This window comes from Notolepis coatsorum, assembly GCF_963971535.1.
Source record: "Notolepis coatsorum genome assembly, chromosome: 16".
Classification (NCBI taxonomy): Eukaryota; Metazoa; Chordata; class Actinopteri; order Aulopiformes; family Paralepididae; genus Notolepis; species Notolepis coatsorum.
In genome coordinates this window covers 41,125,237-41,149,020 of record NC_140180.1, presented here as the reverse complement: position 1 = coordinate 41,149,020, position 23,784 = coordinate 41,125,237, and positions in this window count along the sequence as shown.

Sequence of the window (23,784 nt, the reverse complement as noted above, 5' to 3'; positions counted from 1 at the left end):
CTGCATCGCTAATTGTAGCCAACAAGTGTCCGCTCCGAAAGAGACTGCAGCCGAGCGGAGAGTGGGGGAAGGTGGGGAAAGTTGACAACGAAGTCCGTTGTTGTCAGAACGAATTCAGAATGAATCGAAGTGGATCGCCATTTTGGATTTTCACGCTGTATTTTTCCGGTACGCGGTTTACAAAAACCTTTCTCAAGCAGATTTGTATCAAATTTGGACCTGTACTACATAAGACGTCAGGCTATGGAACTGCTGTGTTTTCCAGCTCATACCTCTATGCTGGAACTTAAAAACAGGAATCTGGCAACAAGTCAACAAAAAAGTAAGGAAAGATATTTTATTTCAGTGTGTTCAAACCTCTGTTTCTCTAATACATTAGCACTCAACGTGATTATTCTTTATTGACTTAAGTCATCTTGTAGAAATGTGTTAACAAAATATTCCAAGGACCTATCTGAAGATTTGGAAAATGATCCGTCTGAAAAGGATATACAGTGCCACATTCTCAGCAGGAGTTGCTCAACAGGTTTACAGTATGGTGACATTTGCATTGCACTTTATCAGTAACTGTGGCAGGAGGAGAGAGATCCTTCAGTAAACTGAAAATAATAGGCTCAAGAACCTGGCAATACTTGCCATTGAGTGTGAACTGGCTTTAAATGAAAGACATCATGAAGGACTTTGCATCCAGAAAGACAAGGAATATGGCTGTATATTGGTCTCGCTATACTTGCTTTTAAATACACGCTGGCATGTGCAAGAGGGAAATGAATGCTTACGCATCCAAAAGATACAATAAAGTGCATCAACAGTGGGGACAGGTTGGATGTGACATGTGACAGGCTAAACGCTAAAACTCCAAATGTAAAGCTGCAAAAACAGGTCAGATCTCAACATATAACCTTGTTGAGTGTCACCATGTTTTTACATTGCAAATCTTCACGAGGAAAATGTTCTTGTAATGTAATATAATGCTGTGTCGACGAGGGAGGATTCTGCCCTGATCTGCCCCTAGTGGTTAGACTTTTCAATCCTCCAGGTACATGCAAAATATGCAGGCAAGTATGTTATGGATCAAGGTAAGAATGTTGAGTCCAATAGTAGAAGGCAAGAAGGAGGCGGAGATGGTGTTGCTCTTCTCAAAATATGGTGTTTCTTTTATTTTTAGAAACATGTAGAGCGATAATATATACAGCAAGAAAACATAAAGATAGCCAGGCTACAACTGAGACTAATAAGGAAGGATAACGACTTCTCAACCGTGAGAATAAAATAACAAAACTAAATAATAACACCGGGCCAGATATCCCACTTCTGCCCGTGGACGACTGCTCCCAGTAACACTGTTGAAGAGCCGACAAGGAGAGGAGAACAGAGGATTACTATAAAGGACAATAACACCCAGCAGACATCAATCAGTAATCAGTGACACAACACACACGTGACAACAATCAGAGAATAGAGTAGGGCTTCCATTCCTGTGAGAGGATAGAAAGCCCAAACGTTACACAAGTATGTGACATACTGTATGTGTCTACTCATACACACACGGTTAAAAGCCTGTATACAGCACTGTTTGCATGCTTGCTCTGCTTGCTTCCTTGTCTCACAGGATTGGTGGGTGGAGCTGGCAGAGCAGAGCTGGGGAGGGTCATCAGGGCAATTGGGGCACACCTGGGCCCTGTTTCTTGTACCTGGATAACTGAGTTAGCCGGATAACTTTAACTGGATAACTGGGTTAGCCGGACTTTCCGGTTTCATGTACGTGGATTTTCCAAATCACCATGACAACATATCCAAAAGTTTGAGCCTGGTCGAAAGCAGAGTTCAAGTTCAACTTAGCCTGAACCATCGCCACGCCCCCGCAAAGAAGTGACGGCCCGTTTCCTGAAACTATTCCCACAGTCTACGATCTGCATTATACCATTCTGAATTACGTTCTTGTGCTCCATTCTTCCAGAGGGGGCTTTTGAAATGTAAAATAGACCCAAAATGCTGATACTAAATTCACTTTGTCCTAAATAATGCACGTTATATATACCGTGGCGACGGTGGCGCTCGCTCGTGCGATGTACACATTATGTGGTTATTTTAATTGTAACTGGGATTAAGATGTCTGATGAGATGCGCTGTTTGACGGATTTGAGAAATTGAATGAGCCGTTGACGTCACATTAATGAATGAGGATAAAGAGATAAACTTCATTCATAACAAAGGATATTCTAAACACGGGTCTCTCGTTCATTAATGTATAAACAATGAATTTATCCCATCTGGCACAGTGGTCCAGCGGTAGTGCTCAAGCCTGCCAACCCAGCGACCTGGGTTCAAAACCCGGTCTTTCCAATATGATTTTTTTGAATATAATATGAATGATTATACGCCAAAGTAGCCTGGTTTTAAGTTAAAATATTATAAATCTACATGCATTGAGGATGTCATTCTTTATATAGCTCTCAACGTGCACCAAATTGAATTATTCCTATATTGCAAAAAGAAGGAGACGACTAGGGTCTTGAACCCCGGTCGTCTGTGTGAAAGTCAAAAGAACAACCCGTTAGACCACATTGGAGGTAAGTTAAAGATTGACTATACATCAATCAATGGGTAAGAGAGCCGTATCGTAATTCTGTATAACAGTTAACTAATTATTTTCGCTAGCAAGATCTCATTTGATTATTCAATCCAGCAGGCAAGTTTAAAGAAATATAATCTGATTGATTGAGGTAATGAGGGACTTAAAATTAGCCTATAGATAACGCATTTAACTTGTCGGCGAGGCGATTGAGCCGTACTGCAATATGTTAATAAAGTTTTAAATCAATTAATCAATCAATGCCGCTAGAGAATCAGGATTTCTGCGATCGACACCTGCTGTCTTCTCAGCTGAGGCGGGCGCGCGCACTGATCCTGAGAATCAAGTCTGGCTTGAGTTAACGAGACTGAATCCACCTTCTTGGAACAGGAAAATCCCGGCTTCAAACATCGGGTTAACTGAAGCTGGATAATGACATCTTGATCGACTTAGTTGAACCACGTACAAGAAACAGGGCCCAGGCCGGTGTCTCCCAGGCCTTTATACAAGAAGGCTTCCTTTGGTCTTGGCTCCCTTTCTCCACCTGTTTTGGTTACTTTGTTTGTTTAGAAGCCTGCTTTTGTTTTTACACTTCCTACATTCATGCTGCACATACACTCTCATCCATGCACTGCTTACACACTGATACTCATCCATATTGGCTGACATTTTGTTATTTTTTATTTAAATATTTAAATTTAAATAAATTATTTTAGTTATTTTTTAAATTGTGCCTGTGTCTCCCCTTCTTGTTACAAGCTTGAGCCAGCTCGTAACACAAGACCCTAAGAGGCAAAGATGAAGCCTTAAAGAAACATGCCAACATTTTGGGAAATTAGCTTACCGTCTTCTCCAGAGAGAGACAATTAGAGATACCAGTTTCCTCTCTGTGCGTTCAGTAGATGCCTAGCTTAGCACACTGAATGGAAGTGGACATGACCGGTTAGACTAGGCATTGTCCAACTAACACCTCTCCCGAAGGCTAACTGGTCATGTCCACTTTCATTCATTGTGCAGCCAAATAGCTTTCTATCTTCTTGTCTCTCTCTGGAGAAGACGATAAGCTAATTTCCCAAAATGTTGGCGTGTTCCTTTAAGCCTTAAGAAATGTGTGGCACATCTTTGTTGACCTTGGTGTGTGTAAGTGTGTCAAAGAGTTCGATGTGTGTGTGTGTGTGTATATGTATGTGTCTTCCTCAGCCTATGTGTGTGTGTGTGTGTGTATATGTATGTGTCTTCCTCAGCCTATGTAGCCCCCCTCACTGAATAAGTCTCTGTTTAAATGTATGTGTTTATGTAGGAGAGAGAGAAAGAGGGCACACACATGCGTCAGAGTTTCTGCTAGAAAGAAATTGGTCCACGTGTCCGGGAAGATTTCAATGTCCCGGACAAATGAGAGAAATTCCGGTCAAATATTATTATGTTTTGATGAAGGAGTGTTTGGGTCCATGTAGGACAACTCAGTTAGCTACTGTCGTATAATCCTATACAAATCTAAGGTTAATTGCAGCACAAGGAGGTCGCTAACTGGAAGGAGGAAAAAGATCATAAGTGATAGAATTTGGTCTCCTCATCTGACTTCCAATATAGCCAGTAAGGAATAAACGTGCAGTCCAGACGGGAGAGTTCGAATTCAAACTCATGTATTTATTTGCCTCGGCGGCCCAGAGTGAATTAAAATGTTGCTTTTCACATACAAGGATTATCAGAATACATTAACATGTCTGTTTTGTACAAAGGATCAACAAGGTTTGCATCTCAAAACCCCAACATGTACATACAACAGTCATTGTTAACATCAATGAAAATAGAGAATTTACTGTAAGCCCTTTTCATATGAGTAAGCCTGGTTTCTAAGATAAGTATCTTTACATTCTATTCTAACCAACCATGGGGCCATCCAGCTTACTTACATGAAAATCAGCCGACAGCATTCTCTGGGTTGGGAGCGGGGAGCCGCAGACCTGGGGGCAGTCTGGGCTCCTGAATTAACACTGTTTTGCTCTTAAATACTATAATTTCCCACCAATAGTAGCACATTTTAATAATACGTTTGGTCCAATCCGGTTGGTTCTTCTGTGGGGGTTGGTGTCAATGGCCCCCTCCTCTGGGCTGTGGCGACGTGATTGGACAGAGAGGGGGGGGCCTGCCTGTGGCCCCCGTCGGTGTCTCCTCTGAATGCATCAACATTCCTTCGTATAACTGTGATAACTATACCAGGATTCTTAATTCTAAATATCTATATAGATGTTTTTATTGATTTCTTTATTAGAGTTGTCAATCCAATCAAAGCCAATCAAGTATCATGCTTTTTCATTTAACTTTGAAACATGTCCTTATTGATTAATGATCTTTAGTCCTGTCTTATACTATCAGAGCCAGTTATCTGGTCTCTGCTGTCGCTGCTGAAATCTGCTAACAGTTGAGTGTGACTTTTCAGTTCCTTTGTTCTAGTGTTGCTGTTATCTGATGCAACTGTCTCTAGAATCGTTCCTCATTTAGCCCTGCAACCCACTCTCCTGCTAAAAAGTATACAAGGCATAATATTATGGTTTTACTCTTGGCTTACCTTTTGATACTAAACAGTTGATTAATAGATAACTTTGTTTGTGAATTAGTGTCCACGACTAATCATCCTGTAAGTATATTCTGCTCTTCAACAAGTCTAAGCTGGTCTGCCCTGTGTTCAACCCAGCTGTCTCTGTAACACCAGTATCAGCTCCTTACTTTAGCACTGAAAATCCATTCTGCTGTTGAAAGGTACACCTGGCTTTTACATTATGGTTCTCTAATTATTCACACATATTAATTATGAAATTCAATGTAAAATATCACCACACTACAACGTCCATATCAATAGTCTATGAACATTAGACAAAGTGGGCGACGTGTTGTATGCACAATTTGGAAATTCACTAACACAAACTATTGTTTTTTTTTATCTTTTAGATAACGCTATGGTAGCTGTATTTCCATGGTAAGGTTACTATCCATATAATCTTGTTACTCTCTCATGCTGCAGCTTCCACTGCTTGTTTGTTTGCCTGTTGCTCACACAGACACACATGCACACACACACATGCCTCATGGGGTTTCAGAGAGAGACTTGAGTGAGATTTCTGTTTCAGTGACAAAAACAAGCACTTTTACTGTATGTACTGTTACTTGGTAACCAAATACAAATAAGGGAATTATTTCCACAGGACAGGGCTAATTTACTAGACCTTTTCAGGCGCCCAGTCATTATTGTGGGCGGGCCTGCCTACACATGACAAATTGTTGAGTGCTTAACATCTGAACAGAAATAAATTTACCTGAAACACTGCTGATGTTGGTAATTTATTTGAAATTAATTATACAGAGCCCCCTCTTGATTATGTGCACACTGTGAGGCATGTTTACCTTTCAGCCTTTCTCTCATAGTGTTGTTTTTGAAGCATTTCAATCCATTCCAATACCAGGAAATCCACTGGAGAGGATAAACTGGATTTCTTCCCCCCCATACGTTAGCCGTTCCATTCATTACAGAGCAAATAGCACATTTAATCTTTCTATGTCAACATGTATAGGTTTCTTGTTTATAAACATACCATGTTTGAGCCAATCAGCAATACCCACTGAATCACATGACTGCGTTGCCTCCTACCTGCTTGAGCCGCTGTGAAAAAAACAGGACTCTGTGGATAAACCATGGCATGGTACATCGACCATATCATTTAGTCGATTTGCATATTTATGACCAACGCATCATATTGTTACTTACAGTATGTGCTGTCTTTGCAGTGGAAATGGCAGACGTTCAAAGTCATAACATGCATAACATGTCTTCTAACTAGTGCACAATGAATGCATCACGTTCAAAATATAAATAACCTCTCTTAACTCATTCTGTGCCAACCACATAATATTATGTGTTTGCTCGCCAACCGTTGAGCGCCAAACACGTAATATTACGTTTTTAGATAGTTTTTTCTTTTATAAATTCTGGTGTTATAGTTTTATACTACTTGGGGTAACAGTTCAATTATCTTTCCTCTGTTGTATCTATTCTCATCCCCAGGTCCCCCGTGTATATGTTTGTATTGGGTACTCTTCCACATTGATTTTGTCTTGTATCTTTCCTTGGATCACTGTGTCCCTTCATGCCCCTTTGTCGTTCTTCATAGTTTATCTGCTTTGAATTGGTTCAGGTCCCCTCTTTTCCTCCTCCCGTTCTCCTCTCCTCGTTCTCGTCTCTCGGTTCTGGTCAGTGGCGGCCCGTACATTCTTCTCTATGGGGGGCGCTATACCAAACATTTTGCAAACATGTACCACGCATTGGCGAATATTTAATTAGGTACAACTATCACCATTGCCATCAATCAATATATGATCAGTCAGTCAAATGCAGCCAATATGCCCTACACAATCAGAGAGAGAGTGAGAGAGAGAGAGAGAGAGAGAGAGAGAGAGAGAGAGAGAGAGCGAGCGAGCGAGAGAGAGAGAGAGAGATATCGCAACGCTACCTTGTTGTTAAGTTGGCAGCAGGCAGAAGGGCTTGATAAAGTATATCCACTCCACTGTCCAGACTGTGTTGATGTCCATTGTCCATGCATGTCCACACTGCATCCATATATAGCTTGTTGTTAGCCAACAAGTACTGTGTGAGTGAAGAGCTGTGTCTTTGTCCATTTCCGCGTCGAACAGCCTGCAAACTACCTGGCGTTCCTATCGCCATGCTCTAACCTTAACCAACTTTGAAAGAGTGCCTAAGCTTAACCGTCGAAAGAACTTGCCGTCACGCTCTAAGACAAATAGCTGCATCACAACAACACAACAGCATAGAGACTAGTATCTACTGTAACTAACCAGAAACTGCCGTCGGCCAATCAGAGAGCGTCTCCGAGAAATGCGGCTACGGAAATTATAGACGCTGCTGCTTAGACCGCTTCAAAACGCGCCTGTGTTCCATCATATTTATGTACTACGGTAACGGAACGTATTCTCTATCAGACAGTGAGTCACTTCCTGTTCAGGAAAACGATTATTTATATTTGATATATTAACGTTATATTGTGCATTGGAAACACAAACATACTTAAAATGAGTAAATATTATTCATTTTAAACATGTTTATATTATTTATAGGGCTATAAAACAAAAAACTAAAAAAAAATATTTCTTATTCTTCTCTCTTTTAACCAGGGTTAACCAGGGGGGGGGGGCGGCGCCCGAGCGCCCCTAGTGGCCAGCCGCCACTGGTTCTGGTCCACCTGCGCGCCCTCTCCATCCTCTGTGTCAGCGTAGGCCTAGGCCGTAGGCCTCTCTCCTTCCCCTCCCGGTACCTTCCATCCTCTCCACGCCATGTCCCTCGCCACCTCCTGCATGTTGTCGGGACCTGGTTCCTTTCTTTTTCTGATTATTTTTTTATTTCTACATAGCTCCGACGCTTCATTGCCACCTCCATTGTATTTTTCAGTGTTACATTGTATGCTCCGCATTGCTCCTAATCCAATCTGCGTGGTGGCCTGGTTAGCCTCTATGTTAGCTTGTAAGCTAGTTTGTATGTTAGCCTGTAGCTTCTCTGCATTGACATTCAGCGTCCCGCTAGCTTGTTCTACCTGTTGCATCATTGCCTCGTGTTGAGTCTTTTCCATCTGTGTATTTACTTCATCTGGGGTTGCTTTTCTTTCATTTGTCCTCGTGTTCATTCTTCCTTCTTTCTTTTGTCCTCGAATCTTCACTTTTTATTTCGTTTTGAATTGTTTTACTTCCTTTTTTTGATATTCATTGACCGGGAGCTATTTCATGTGGCTGCTCACCAGAACGTCGCAAACTGGAAGTCCGGCTGTAGTTTTTGTTGTGGAATATTGAAATGAGCCAAACAGTGGAGCTGTAGAGATTTAGACAAGTCAATTTGTATATATAAAAATATAGAACATACTTTATTTCTGTTTCCATGGCCATGGCCATGGCCATCAGTGTATCATCAGAGACACACGTCTGACCAGAAAGTGAGAAAGAGGTCTGGTCAGACTTAACACATTGGGGGCCAGACCCGAGATATCCCAGGTTAACTCACCAGCGGTTGAGCGCCAGACCCTATTATTTCTCGGGTTTTGATCCTTTGATATTTTTCCCCTTTCTAAATCATCATCCAGATTATTCTAGCCGTCCCTGGGTTGTTTGTCTATGTTTGAATTGCAATGCCGATTGACTATCACCAGGTGGCAGTATCGTCTGTGTCTGAACTGGAATGGCTTGGTGTTGATACATGGCATCCTTTTTTAAACATTTTGTAGGGGCCCCTCCTCCTGCTTGAACAGAGATTCACATTGATCGCCTCGAAATTCCGTTGCCTAAGCGTATTTTACCATCGAAACGTGTATAGACATATACACTGGTAATCGCGATGGCGATACAATCACTTGGAATTATTCTTTTTGGAATACCTTCTGGCTAAGGTAAGGTATATTCTATGTCTATTTTACCGAATCTGAAACGTGTTTTTTCTAACGATCACAGTTCTGTGTTTCACCGGACGTAAAACATGCTCTGCAAACACGATCACAGTTTTGAGTTAAAACGACCCCCCCCCCTTGATGATTTTGTGAAGGTACATATATACATGTTATATACCTTTGATTTGGGAATATTTGGGGGTTCAGGGAATCAACCAGAACGATTCGTGCTCATAGGGAGGTGTAGTGGTTACGTCATTTTAGTTTTTTTGTGTTCCACCCTCTGTCCAACGCAATGTATTTCGCCATTGCTCATTTCTAAATCGTCTTCTTTAAAACAAATAAAGCATGGACATTTGTATGGTGTACCTTTCTGTGCGTATTCATCCACAATCTATAGCTCAACATGAAAATATTTGCAATTAACACTTTGATCGCCATTAAATTCATAATTTACCATCCCTAGCCAGCTCTATTTGTCTATGGAGAAGTTCCCCTTCTTTGCAGGGCTATAACTTTTTAAATTCTATTGCTAAATTGACATTATTATGGCCCATTCAATGTCCTATATCTATTGTTCAGTGTGTAGCAACGTTATACTTTTTCATTCACATATTCATACTAAAATATGGTCTAAAGTATAAGTATGTTTTTATCGTTTTCTGCAGCTTTCTCCAGAACTTGATTTATAGCCCCAAATGCATTATATTGATGATCAAATACAGTTTGGTAGCGATCGGTGCCAGATAAAAAATTTCAACTGGAGGTACTTCTAGAAGTTACTACGTATCATCTGATGTTGACCGGATGGGCGGTTCATTCATCTAGTGTGGGTCATATGATCATCAGAGCAGTTTATATGGAACACGTTAGAAGATAACGCTGAAACTCACCGTGGCTTCCTCGCACCGTTGGGGGATGAGCGTGGAACAGAATTTTTTCTATTATGGGATGGAGAAATACCGGATCCATTTCCAGGTTGTATAATAGTATATACGTCCAAATCATGTTGTTTATTGAGTTAGGGTGAGCGATCGATTATCCAGTGTGTCAAGATGGAGTCCCGGGAGCTATAGAGAGTGGTCGGACCGAATTTGGATGAGCACCAGTTTCCTGTTTCCGGTTTGCTGTTTGGGCGATCTGCCGATCGGCCACCAGATGGCGCTCTTGAACCGTTAGAGAGTTGAGTGGAGATCAGCAGTATATCTCAGGTCCCCGGAGGAGAAATATGATTTCGATCACAGATTTTTGAAATATTGATATCAAAGACGAGTTACGGCGTCTTCGGCAGAATGAGCATGGCGGGAAAAGACGAGTTCCAGCGTTTTCGGCGATTAAAGTGTTAATCGTAAAGGTAGAAAAATAACAACGTTTATGTTTTCGTTCACTGAGGAACTACACTCACTTTGGCGCTGCTGACTGACGTTACCACAGCGTAGACTCCTGGGCCCTCATTTATCAATAACGCGTAGATAGTGTTCTATTTTCGTTCCTACGTGAGGAATTTAGAATGTCTCTACGCACAGAAAAATCTGGATTTATCAACCATGCGTGCACAGGTTGTACGCACACTCCTTGTTGATAAATACCATTGTTCTTACCGTCTATGCTCGTGCATGATTATCCATATATGGTAATGAAACACCCCCATGGGATGTGAAATAATGGACTAAGCCGAGCAAACTATGAGAAACTTCAGAGATTGAGCGAGATTGATCACGGAGGTCCGTCTAACCAACTAATTTAACACACTGTATAACCAATACGACACAACGCGTGTTATGGGAGAAATACGCGACAGGCGTCCTGACGGACTTGTACACGGTGATGTCGGATATCAACGACTCCCTAAATACCATTGCTGCAATGCTGCCTGGGCAGCACAAAATACTAATAAAGACCGTTAACCACTGTTTGGCGTTGGTGTCTGTCACGTACGTGGGTTGTTCATTATCATTATTGCCATATTTTTAACACCATGTAAACATCAGGTTAGTATATGTAATATGTGTTATTTTGTTTGTGTGTTTCAAGTTTCTTTAATAGTTGTCATACAGAAGTACAGAATACTTTTATACAAAATGCTTCTTACTGTTTCGCTCCAGAGACTGTGTTAGACAAGATAGTATGAAATAAAATAGTATAGCATGTAAAATAGAAGTAAAAATAGAGGTCACAGTGTTCAGTATAGACATATGTACAATGTTCGATGCAGAATAGAAGTAACTGAGTTACCATACAATATACAATATACTATGCAATGTACTAATATACAATACTATATAGTGCAGAGCAGAAATGGGATGAGGTACAATTTAGGTACAATTTACAGTAAGGTGTGCGAGTTGTAGTGCAAATCCTTTACCAATAAATATAAAGTGTAAAGTGTGTTTAGGTGTTCTAAAGTGTGTAAAGTGGGTGCTGCAGTGAGTTGCCCGTTTAAAGTGAGTGTGTGCGTGTGTATGTGTGTGCTGTGTGCATTTGATGGTTGCTGCATAGTGTTTATTGTTCGTTGAGCAGCCTGATGGCCTGGGGATAGAAGCTCCTTCTGAGTCTTTCTGTGCTCGCCTTAAGACTCCGGTATCGCTTGCCTGACCGCAGCAGTTCAAAGAGGCAGTTGTTCGGGTGGCTGGAGTCCTTGATGATTCTCTTAGCCTTCCCCCTGCACCGCTTGTTGTAAATGTTCTGGAGGGTGGGAAGCCCCCCTCCAATTGTGCGTTCGGCTGAACGTGTCACTCTTTGTAGTCTGCTACGGTCTTGTGCAGTGCTATTCCCAAACCAGGAGGTGATGTTGCCAGTCAGGATGCTTTCGATTGTACATGAGTAGAAGTTCCTAAGGATCTTCTGACTGACTTGGAACTTCCTTAGGCGCCTGAGGAAGTAGAGGCGTTGTCGTTCTTCCTTCTTCACAACACTGTCAATGTGTGTGGTCCATGTCAAGTCCTCGGATATGTGGGCTCCGAGGTACTTGAAACTGTTCACTCTCTCAACCGGTGCCCCGTCGATGCTGAGGGGGCTGTAGTCCTTGACCCCCGACCTCCTGAAGTCCACAATCATCTCTTTTGTTTTGCTGATGTTCAGGGAGAGGCAGTTCTCCTGACACCACTGTGACAGATTCTCTACCTCTTCCAGGTAGGCCCTCTCGTCGTTGGCAGAGATCAGGCCCACCACTACTGTGTCATCAGCAAATTTGATGATTGTGTTGTTGTTCCGCTGTGCCACGTGTGATGTGTGTCATCTCCTAAACCCTTTTTTCTTTCTCCCCTTCCCAGATGCCACTCGTTTCACTGATTGGGCTGATTGCACCTGCTGATTGCGCCTGCAGGCAGTCAGTCTGAGATGAGTTATTATTAACACAATGGCGCCCAAGCACGGATATATCCGGCTTTCCATGCTTAATGGACCGAAGGACGGATATATCCGTGGCAAGTTGTTTTGGCTTTTATCCCATTTTAATAACCTATTCAAGGTCGCCGAGCTGCACTGCAGATGTACCCTACTCTTTGAATTCGAGAAAGTGCATTACCGGCCAGATCCTCTTAGGGGCGCTATCGCGATAATGCAGTGTTCCCTGTGGCCGAAGTTGTCTTTATTTATTTTTTTATCTCTAATGTCGTTTTCTACTCACCTGAAGCGATAGCTATTGTCTGTTGCACGGAATACGTTTTGGATCGTGGATTTCACTATGCAATAAGGGGATTTATCATCAGCCAATGGACACATCGATCTACCAGATGGCGATCGATAACAGAGAAATGCTCAGGGGGATCCAACCGGCTCATGGTAAGATCTTTTTCACATAAATTACAGCCCAATCGGGCCTTGTTATGATATGATACGATACGATCAGCGTATGTGGCTACTTAGACGAACACGGTTATTGGTAATCAATAATAAGAAACAACGTCCCCCGCCCCCCCCCCCCCCCTTTCATGCATACATGCTTGAGGATCGTGCCGATCATATGCAGTTTGAGTTTTAACTGTAGCTTATGTATAACGGAAATGCCATTGGATATAACGTTAGTAGCTATTAGCCCTGTATCTAGCCTTCCAGGAAATATACTAGACCAAATGCCGTATAACGCTTATATTCACGGCGCTATCAAATGAGAACGTATTGATGAAATTAATTTTTCTTTAAGCCATTTTGAAGGGACGGTTTATGGACTCAATTGACAATGAGAATGGACAGATAGCAATACTATAAAGTATAGATTTAGCTCTACAAACAGCCCCAAGTCTGTTTACAAATGCTGGTCGTCTCTAGTGATATTAGATTCATCCCAGTGGCCGCCAATGTGTTAACACTTTCTCCGCCAAGGACGCCTAAACTCGTCATTCTGCCAATGACGCCGTAACACGTCATTGAGATCAATATTTCAAAAATCTGTGATCGCAATCATATTTCTCCCCCGGAGACTTGAGATCTACTGTTGATCCCCTCTCAACTCTCCAACGGTTCAAGAGCGCCATCTGGTGGCCGATCGGCGGATTGCCCAAACCGGAAACCGGAAACAGAAACTGGTGCTCATCCAAATTCGGTCCGATCACTCGCTATAGGTCCCGGGACTCAAGCGCGACACAATGGATAGTGTTCCGTTACCAATAACTCGATAAACAACATGATTTGGACGTATATACTATTATACAACCTGGAAATGGATCGCATATTTCAACATCCCATAATAGGAATATTTTTGCTCCACGCTCATCGCCCAACGCTACGAGGAAGCTGCGGTGAGTTTCAGTGTTTTTTTTTTACCGTGTTCGATACAAACTGCTCTAATGATCATATCACCCACACTAGATGAATCATCTAACGTTGGCCACGGAATTATAAACGACCCACCCCCCATCCGGTCAACATCAGATGATAAGTAGTAACTTCTAGAAGCACGTCCATTTGACATTTTTTATCTCGCGCAGATCGCTATCAAACTGTATTTGATCATCAATATAATGCATTTAGGGCTATAAATCTGGAGAATGCTGCAGAAAACGATAAAAACATATTTATACTTTAGACCGTATTTTAGTATGAATATGTGAATGAAAAAGTATAACGTTCCTACGTCCTGAACGATAGATAATTGACGTTGAATGGGCCATAGTAATGTCAATTTAGCAATACAATTTAAAAAGTTATAGCCCTGCAAAGAAGGGGAACTTCTCCATAGACAAATAGAGCTGGCAGAGGATGGTATAATGATGTACATAAGCCTGGCGAAGAAAGTGTTAATTAACCTGGAAGATGACACACATCTCATTGTGTCACTTGCCGGTAATCACGGTGTTGGAGGTTGCCTGTGGTTGCCACTGTGGTGGAACTGTGCTTTATTTTTCCCTGTTGTATTATCTTGGCCTTGTCTCCATAATTATATGGGACTGTGTGTTCATTCTGTTCACACTGCTACCTGGTAGGTGTCTGTGCTAGCGTTGCTACCAGGTAGCATATAGGTATATATATAGATTGGCCTCTGTGTAAATTGACACATTCATGGGGGAGCACATCTATATTATTGGCCTTATCATTTGATTCCTAGTGTTGTCTGTTTGTCCATTTTATACTTACCTTGTTTGTTCTCCCCTTACCTTTTCCCCTTCTTGTGTTGCTGTGGGTTTCAATCCCCATTATTATAATAAATATCATTTACCTTTTGAAAAACGCTTTGTATTATTTCTTGCCTGCCGGGACCCGTGCTGGTTTCATGTACAGCCCGCTCCAGCTATATTCCATATGGTCATCAGACCTTTGTACATGACAGTGTCATTAATAATCATGCTGGAATATGAATGGTTTATGTTACATTGAACTGGCATCTATAGTTTCTCGTACTGTACTGTTTCCGTCATGTATATGTTCTAGGTCAGGGGTCTCAATCTCAATTTACCTGGGGGCCGCTGGAGGTAGAGTCTGGGTGAGGCTGGGCTGCATCAAATATTCCACAAAAAAAGGGTTTCAAGTATTCAAAAAAAAATTACAACTGATCCAATCTTCTCAATCTTTAGCAATAACATTTCAGAACATGAACAGTTCTTCAGAACATGAATGGTTCTTCAGAACATAGGCTTCTCAGTGGTGTCAGTGGACTCATCCACAGCTATTAACTACCAGCTAGCGGTTAAAGCGGCGAGAATCACATATTTTTCTGACCTCATCAACAACTCCCACAACCCCAGGACCCTGTTCACTACCATCAACTCTCTCATTAGCCCCCCCCCCAGCACCTGCCTGGATGTGTCCCCAGCTAAGTGTGAGGAATTCTCAAATTTTTTCACCACCAAAGTTGAAAATATCAGAAGGAACATCTCACCCCCCACACGTAATGTAGCTGTCCCTCTGGTCTGCTCATCTACACTGACCTGCTTTCAGCCCATCAGTCTACTCACCCTCACAGAGATAGTTTCCTCTATGAAACCTGCAACCTGCCCCCTTGACACTGTTCCCACTGCTCTCCTGAAACAGGTTTTTCACACAACCGGTCCCAGCATCCTCTCCATTATTAACAGCTCCCTGGCAACTGGTACTGTTCCATCCTGCTTTAAACATGCAGTAGTCCAGCCCCTATTGAAAAAACCAAACCTTGACCCCACCCTGCACAGTAATTACAGGCCCATTTCCAAGCTTCCTTTTCTGTCAAAAATACTTGAAAAGGTTGTTCTGTGCCAATTGTCTTCCTACCTGCACCAGAACAGCATCCTGGAGACATTTCAGTCAGGGTTCAGGACTGGCCATAGCACAGAGTCAGCCCTCCTTAAAGTGTCAAATGACCTACTCCTCGCCGCTGACAACCGTGACTGCTCTATTTTAATGCTGCTTGACCTCAGTGCAGCCTTCGACACTGTTGATCACACCATTTTATTAGATCGTCTCCAACATGGGGTTGGTGTCAGTGACACTGCATTAGCATGGTTTTCCTCCTATCTCACAAATAGAAGCTTTGCTGTCAACATCGCCAACTGCTCCTCCCCCTCAACCTCCCTCTCCTGTGGGGTCCCACAAGGGTCCATCCTTGGCCCGATCCTGTTCTCCCTTTACATGCTACCCCTTGGTCCAATCATTCAGAAGCACAACATCTCTTTTCACTGTTATGCTGACGACACACAGCTTTATGTTTCCCTGAAACCCAACAACCAGTCTCTACTTAACAGTCTCATATCCTGCCTGGATGATGTTAAATGTTGGATGGCACAAAACTCTCTACAACTAAATCAAAACAAATCCGAAATAATCCTCTTCGGTCCCCCAGACGCTGTCACCACCCTTACCAACAGCCTTGGCAACCTGTCCTCCCTGGTCAAGCCGTATGTCAAGAACCTAGGTGTCATTTTTGATCCACAATTTAAATTTGACAGACAAGTAAACTCAGTGGTAAAGGCATGTTTTTTCCAACTACGCACCATTGCCAAACTCAAAGCCCTTCTCTCCCCTCCAGACCTTCAGAGAGTCATCCACGCCTTCATTTCATCTAGATTAGACTACTGCAACTCCCTCTAGTTCAAGTTCAAGTTTCTTTAATAGTTGTCATACAGAAGTACAGAATACTTTCATACAAAATGCTTCTTACTGTTACGCTCCAGAGACTGTGCTAGACAAGATAGTATCAAATAACATAGTATAGCATGTAATTTAGAAGAAGAAAATGAGGTCACAGTGTTCGGTATAGACATATGTACAATGTTCTGAGTTACCATATAATATACAATACTATGCAGTGTACTAATGTACAGTACTATATAGTGCAAAGCAGAAATGGGATGAGGTACAATTTAGGTACAATTTACAGTAAGGTGTACGAGTTGTAGTGCAATCCTTCATCAATAAATATAAAGTGTGGGGAGTGGGTGCTACAGTGTGTTTGTTTAAAGTGGGTGTGTGCTATAAAGTGTGTGGAGTGGGTGCTACAGTGTGTTTGTTTAAAGTGAGTGTGTGCGTGTGGATGTGTGTGCTATGTGCGTTTGGTGGTTGTTGTTGTGTAGTGTTCATTGTTCGTTTAGCAGCCTGATGGCCTGGGGATAGAAGCTTCTTCTGAGTCTTTCTGTGCTCGCCTTGAGACTCCGGTATCGCTATATAGGCATTAACCAGTCTTCCCTGTCCCGCTTACAACTGGTACAAAACGCTGCTGCCAGACTGTTGACCGGAACCCGCAAGAGAGACCACATCACCCCTGTCCTTGCCTCCCTTCATTGGCTCCCAGTACGCTACAGGATAGATTTTAAGGTTCTCCTATTTGTTTTTAAAGCCCTTAATGGTCACACACCCTCCTACATCTCAGACCTCCTATCCCCCTATTCCAACACCAGGTCCCTCAGGTCAGCCGATCAGAGGCTCCTGACAGTCCGAAGGTCTAACCTCAAGCTCAGGGGGGGCCGTGCCTTTGCTATCGCAGCCCCTGAACTGTGGAACAGCATCCCCACCTCCATTAGGCTCGCCCCCTCGATAGATGCCTTCAAATCGAGGCTCAAAACCCACGTCTACCTACTAGCCTTTCCCGTTCACTGACTCATGCCCTGTTTTTCTATGTGTTTGCCTGTGTGCCCTCCCATAAAACGGAGTGTGATTGTTGTCTATATGTATCTTGTGTATTTACCCTCTGTACAGCACTTTGGTTGACACGCGTCATGTGAAATGTGCTTTATAAATAAATTTGATTGATTGATTGATTGATATGGAAATGCACTGTGCATTTTTTTTTATTCTATCACAAAGCTGTTTAATCAAATCACCAGCCAGTATTTCAGTTATTCTGGTTGCTGTGCGATCTGAGGGGGATTTGCTTTTGTTTGCCTTCAAACATGGTCTCCATCACTTCAGTCATACATTATTTTCAAATTGCCACCCTTCACAAGAGCTACCGTTTCTTGGCATATAGTCACATTGGTTTGGTGCTGGGACTCAGGATGAACGCATATTTTTCAGTCCATTCACCTTTGAATTGCAGTCGACTTTTCTTTTACTGACCATCTTTGAAAATGCCATATTTTTCTGCTGGCCTGGCTGCCTGCTGGCGAAAATAGGCTAGTAGCTGTTACGAGTGTGCTTCTTCGGCATGGTGAACCCAGGTAGCAGAGTGAATACGATGAGAGATGAGACAGGAGTCGACGTGGTGACGATACAGTGTTTACTTTCACAAGACAGGATACAATACACGACTGACAAACACAGGTAACATTTAATAATGAACCAGAAAGTGCATGCTGGCCCAGAACACTTAAATACAAACACTAATTAGACACAGGGGGTAATTACTAACAGGACACAGGTGTGGTAGACAGAACTAACAGAATACAGAGCACACAGGGGGAACAATAACAATTGTACAAACTGAGACAAACGAGACTAAAACATATTTACAAAACACAGACAGGGGAACACAAAACTAACACAATGGAAACAACAATGACAACAAAGACAAAGAACATAACAAATATAAATGGCAGATGAGAATGTTAAGTAGGTGTGTGAGCTGATGCCAGATCTGCCACATCTGGCTCAGCCCACCGGTTGCCAATGTTATGTTGTGAAGGGTATTGATGGGGGGTTGTGAGTGTCTGAGTCCTGGACCAACCGAACCGGGCGGAGGGTTGCCGGTTGGTCCCACAGGACCGGGGGAAGTGTTACAAGTAGCTACATTTATCTCACAGAGATAAAACTGGGAGCGAGTTTACTGTAGATGCGCTGTCAACTCTGCTCTGACTCTGACTGAAAGAGAGACGACATGCAGTCCGTGAAGACCCGCCCTACTCCCCTACTCTGCATCTGATTCGCAGACTGTGGGTGAGGGGGGAAAATGCTAACGGGACGCTGAATGTGATTGGACCAGACCCGTACACAGACACAGACCGACAGTGGCAGTGCAGCCGGACATGCAGAGCACTGCTCGCAGAGGAGATAGCGAGGATGCATTTGCCTTCCACTTTACTTGATATCACTCCGGAATCACGTTTCAACCAAGTCACTAACGTAACGTTGCTGTCATGAGCCTGCGCTATGGTAGCCTACAAGTGATGAAATAAATAAAACGTCCAACTCTCGCGCAACGACTCTGCAAACAGTTGCGCGCGGGCCGCATTAACACTAAACTTTGATGTCAAGTAGGGGGCCGCTAAATATCATCCCTCGGGCCGCAATTGGCCCGCGGGCCGCGAGTTTGAGACCCCTGTTCTAGGTGGTGTTTTCTGTACTGTACTGTTCCATGTGTCGTTTATGTTTTATGTGGTGTATTGTCGCAGCTACCACCTGCACCGTGCTTGAATTCCACCGGCCTGGCCGCGTGTAGCTTTATGCCAAGCAAGCAGTGCAAAAATTTACCGTAGTGGCATGCAGTAATGCGCCTTTCATTTTCGCGGAAATAGGCTGTCTATTGCCATTCTCTTTGACAAACTCTAACCTTAACCAGCTCCTTAACAACGCCTAAACTTAACCGTTCTAACCTTAACCAACTCCGAAACAATGCCTAACCTTAACCTTAACCTTAACCATGCCTAACCTTAACCATAGAAATTATATTGCCATTCTCTTTGACAAACTCTAACCTTAACCAGCTCCTTAACAGCGCCTAAACTTAACCGTTCTAACCTTAACCAACTCCGAAACAATGCCTAACCTTAATCGGCGAAAGAATACACGTTAAAAAAAATCACGTTAAAAAATATTTTCGATGGGATTCGAACTCGCCAGCAAACAAGCCATAGGATCCACAGCCATGTGTCCTTGCCATTTGAGCTATTTGTTGGATACTGAATAAGGGGCGGTGACTTATATATATTGAGCTCCGCTCGTGTCGCATGCGCGGGCACCTCACGCGAGCACGCCGGCGCACGCACGCACCTGAGCGAGCACGCCGCCGCCGGTGCACGCACGGTAGCGCGTGTCTGAAAAGAAGGGCGCTTTACCGCACTAGCGTGCGGTGACGAATGCGGAAGCATTTTTGCACTGCTTGCTTGGCATTAACGTACAGGCGGCCTGGCCGTGTGGCAATGAAAGGAACTTGAACTTGAACTTGAATGCCTTTTTTCGTTTTGTTCTTTTAAAGTTCGATTGGCTACCTGGCATAATATGATTTGTAAAAGCATACAATCTATTTTGTTGTCGGTATTAGGTAGCCTATATAAATTATATATAATAGCATAGCCTACATATGCAACAGTAACTTGCGCATAACGCATGCAGGCACAGACACGGAGCCCTGCGAAGCCTGCATAGTGCATACAGTAATGTTACGATTAGTACGCTTCTTTGGCATGATGAACCCAAATGGCAGAGTATTGATGAGACCGGAGACAGAACGTGACGATGAACAGTTTACTACACAACAAGGTACATACACGACTAACACACACAGGTAACATTTAACAATGATCGCGCCCAGCAGGGCAGGACAGACAAGACTATATACACAGACTAATTGACAAGACACTGATAGACACAGAGGGTAATTTACAAACAAGACACAGGTGTGGTAGACAGAAACAATAGAACACAGAGTACACTGGGAAAACAATAACAACTAAACAACCAGACTAAAACATAATTACAAACCACAGACAGGGGAACACAAGACCAACAAAGTGGAGACAACAGACAATAAACACAACAAACACAACTGACAATAAATAACAATGAGTTGGTGTGTGAGCTGATGCCAGATCTGCATCAGCCCACCGGGGGGCAATGTTGATTGAGAGTTATTGTTGATGGGAGGTTGTGAATATGAATGTCTGAGTCCTGGACCAGGACCGGAGGAAGTGTTACACAGTAAACTAACTTGATCGTTAATCTAACTATTGTCCTTGTATCTTTACGCTTATGAAAACATTAAATAATATTTATAGGCTATAGGCCCTCATTTAGCCATAATAGCCTATTCTCAAATGGCTATCCGTTGTGGACTATCTCCTCACTGATGGACCAGTAAACCTATATCATATCATATTCCTATGTCTCCAAGGAATCGTGGGGCTCTGGGAAGAAAGGTTGGGAACCCCTGGCCCCTGCTATAGCCTATCCTTTATAATGTTATAGGCTATTTTATTTACAGTAGTCTATTTATCATTTGTTTCCATAGCCGGTCTCAGTTATGCTGTGGCTGAGACGGATCGGGATTAATGAAGCTGCTAGGAGACTGCTTCTCGGCTACGAATTAAAGCCACAATTGAAAATAATGTACTTCCTTTCGTGACAATAGCGTACTATAACAATAATACGAGAGCATACAACAATGAATCTACTGCCATGTAGCCTACGCCATATGTAGCCTGCCTATGTGATCAATAAAAACTTGAACTTGAATTCCATCACGTCTGTGCGGGAGCTCACAAGAGTCACAAATAGACTGTGCACTGAAAAGTTACAGTATGTAGATGGTTGATTATTTGTATGACAGTCAGTCAAACCTTGCAAACAGTATCAGTTGTATTTAATTAATTGAAAACAGCATTGATATTACGTAAAAGCAAACTGGCAATAGAAAAGATGTTCAAAATAATCGAGTTCCCTTAAAACTAGGGATGCTTGATATTGGCTTTTTTACCGATACCAACCGATATTGTCCAACTCTTAATTTCCGATACCGATATCAACCGATATCACATTTTAATGCCGATATCGGCCGATAATATCAGACATCATTTCTATAGAAATGAAAAAAAGAAAAGAAAAAAAAATTGAAAACCGATACCGATATTTTCCGATATCACATTTTAATGCCGATATCGGCCGATAATATCGGTAGGCCGATAATATCGGACATCCCTACTTAAAACGCTTTAACCATGAATATCTTGCATGGGCATATTTACATAAAACTGCTCTATAGAACATGCATTCATTCGGAAAGACCTATTCCAAATGCTATTTATAGGGTTTGACAATAATTACACTAATGTCTCTATTTTACAATGAACTATAATGAATTACGGGTCACACCGAACACGTCAGTGTTGAAACTAATGCACGAAAGCTTATTTCCTGTAACGTTCTGGGTTTCTGTCCTCTTCCAGGACTGGAAACCCTACCGCCATTCTGAAGTATGTCACCCTGTTCTCTGTAATTAGCACTGATTGACTGTCACCTGTGGTTTGCTGTCACTAATTGCTGCGTGTGGTATGCTGGGAATTTGGCCATATAGTAATCTCATGTTCTCTATCTTTTGTCGGATCTTCAATCAGAACCTGCAAGCAGGCGGCCACAGGACAAGTAATGGACCCTCTTGTCGCTGTTGATATTATTTAATTCTTTCTTAACCGTTTCCCGGCCAACCACGGAGATGTCCGTGTTTCGGATCCAACGGTTAAGGACCAGTGGCAAGGTTGTTTTGGCTTTTATTCCATTTTAATAACCTACTCAATGTCACCGAGCGGCACTGCAGAAGTACCCTACTCTTTGAATTCGAAAAAGTGCATTACCGGCCAGATCCTCTTAGGGGCGCTATCTCGATAATGCAGTGTTCCCTGTGGCAGAAGTTGTCTTGTTTTTTCTGGATCTCCAATGTAGTTTTCTGCTAACATGAAGCGATGCCTATAGCCTGTAGCTTGGAATACATTTTGGGACGTGGATTTCAGTGTGCAGTAAAGGAATATATCATCAGCCAATGGACATATCGATCTACCAGATGGCGATCGATAACTGGGAAATCCTTTGGGGGATCCAACCGGCCCACGGTAACATCTTTTTCTCGTAAATTACATGCTGATCAGACTTTGTTATGATAGCCATCCACCCGATCAGCGAATGTGGCTACTGAGGCTAACACGGTTATTGGTAATCAATAATCAGAAACAACGTCCCCCGCCCCTTTCATGCATTCATGGTGGACCATCATACCGATCATATGCAGTTTGATTTTTAACTGTAGCTTCTGTATATCCGAAATACCATTGGATTTAGTAGCTTAGCGGCCTGTATCTCGCCTTCCAGGAAATATACTAGCCGAAATCCCTTATAACGCTTATATTCAAGATGCTATAAAATGAGAACGTATTGATGATTTTTTTTTCTTTAACCCATTTTGAAGGGACGGTTTATGGTGTCAATTGACAATGAGAATGGACAGATAGCAATATTATAAAGTATAGATTTAGCTCTACAAACAGCCCCACGGACTATGCAAGTCTGTTTAGAAATGCTGGCCGTCTAGAGTGATATTAGACGGATCCAAATGGCCGGGAATGTGTTAAGTACCCTCAGTTGACGCCTGGCATCTATTTTGTTTGTAACTTTATCTTGCTCTAGTGATTTTTTTTTTTTTTTTATATCCACTTTTTCTCCCATTTTTCTATTTTCTCCCATCCCAATTTTCGTATCATCCAATTCAACCCTCCCCTGTCTTTGAACGCTGTTTCATGCCTCCCGCAAGCCGGCTACAATGTGGACTAAGTCATACATAGCACGAGTCCCCTCCGATACTCGAGGTAACAGCAGTCGCATCTTTCCACCTGTGCGGCTCGATCTTTCAGCGTCAGGGGTCTGGGCTTTGGAGGGGCCCGCCCCCGTCGCTTCCTGATTCTACTGCGCAGGAGCACCAACCGACCTGTAGGAGTCGCTGTCCACAACGCCTGACCCCCACCCATCAGTTTCCCTCCCCCTAATACTGCCAATGTGTATTAGTACGGCCGACCAGCTAAACTGAAAGCAATGTGGAGCGCTGGGCTCGAACAGGGAGGCGAACCTGTTCGAGCCCAGTCTCCAGTATGCGTGGTGAGCGCCTTGCCCACTGCACCATGTAGCCGCCCTTTGCTCTAGTGATTCTGATAATAAAAAGAACAC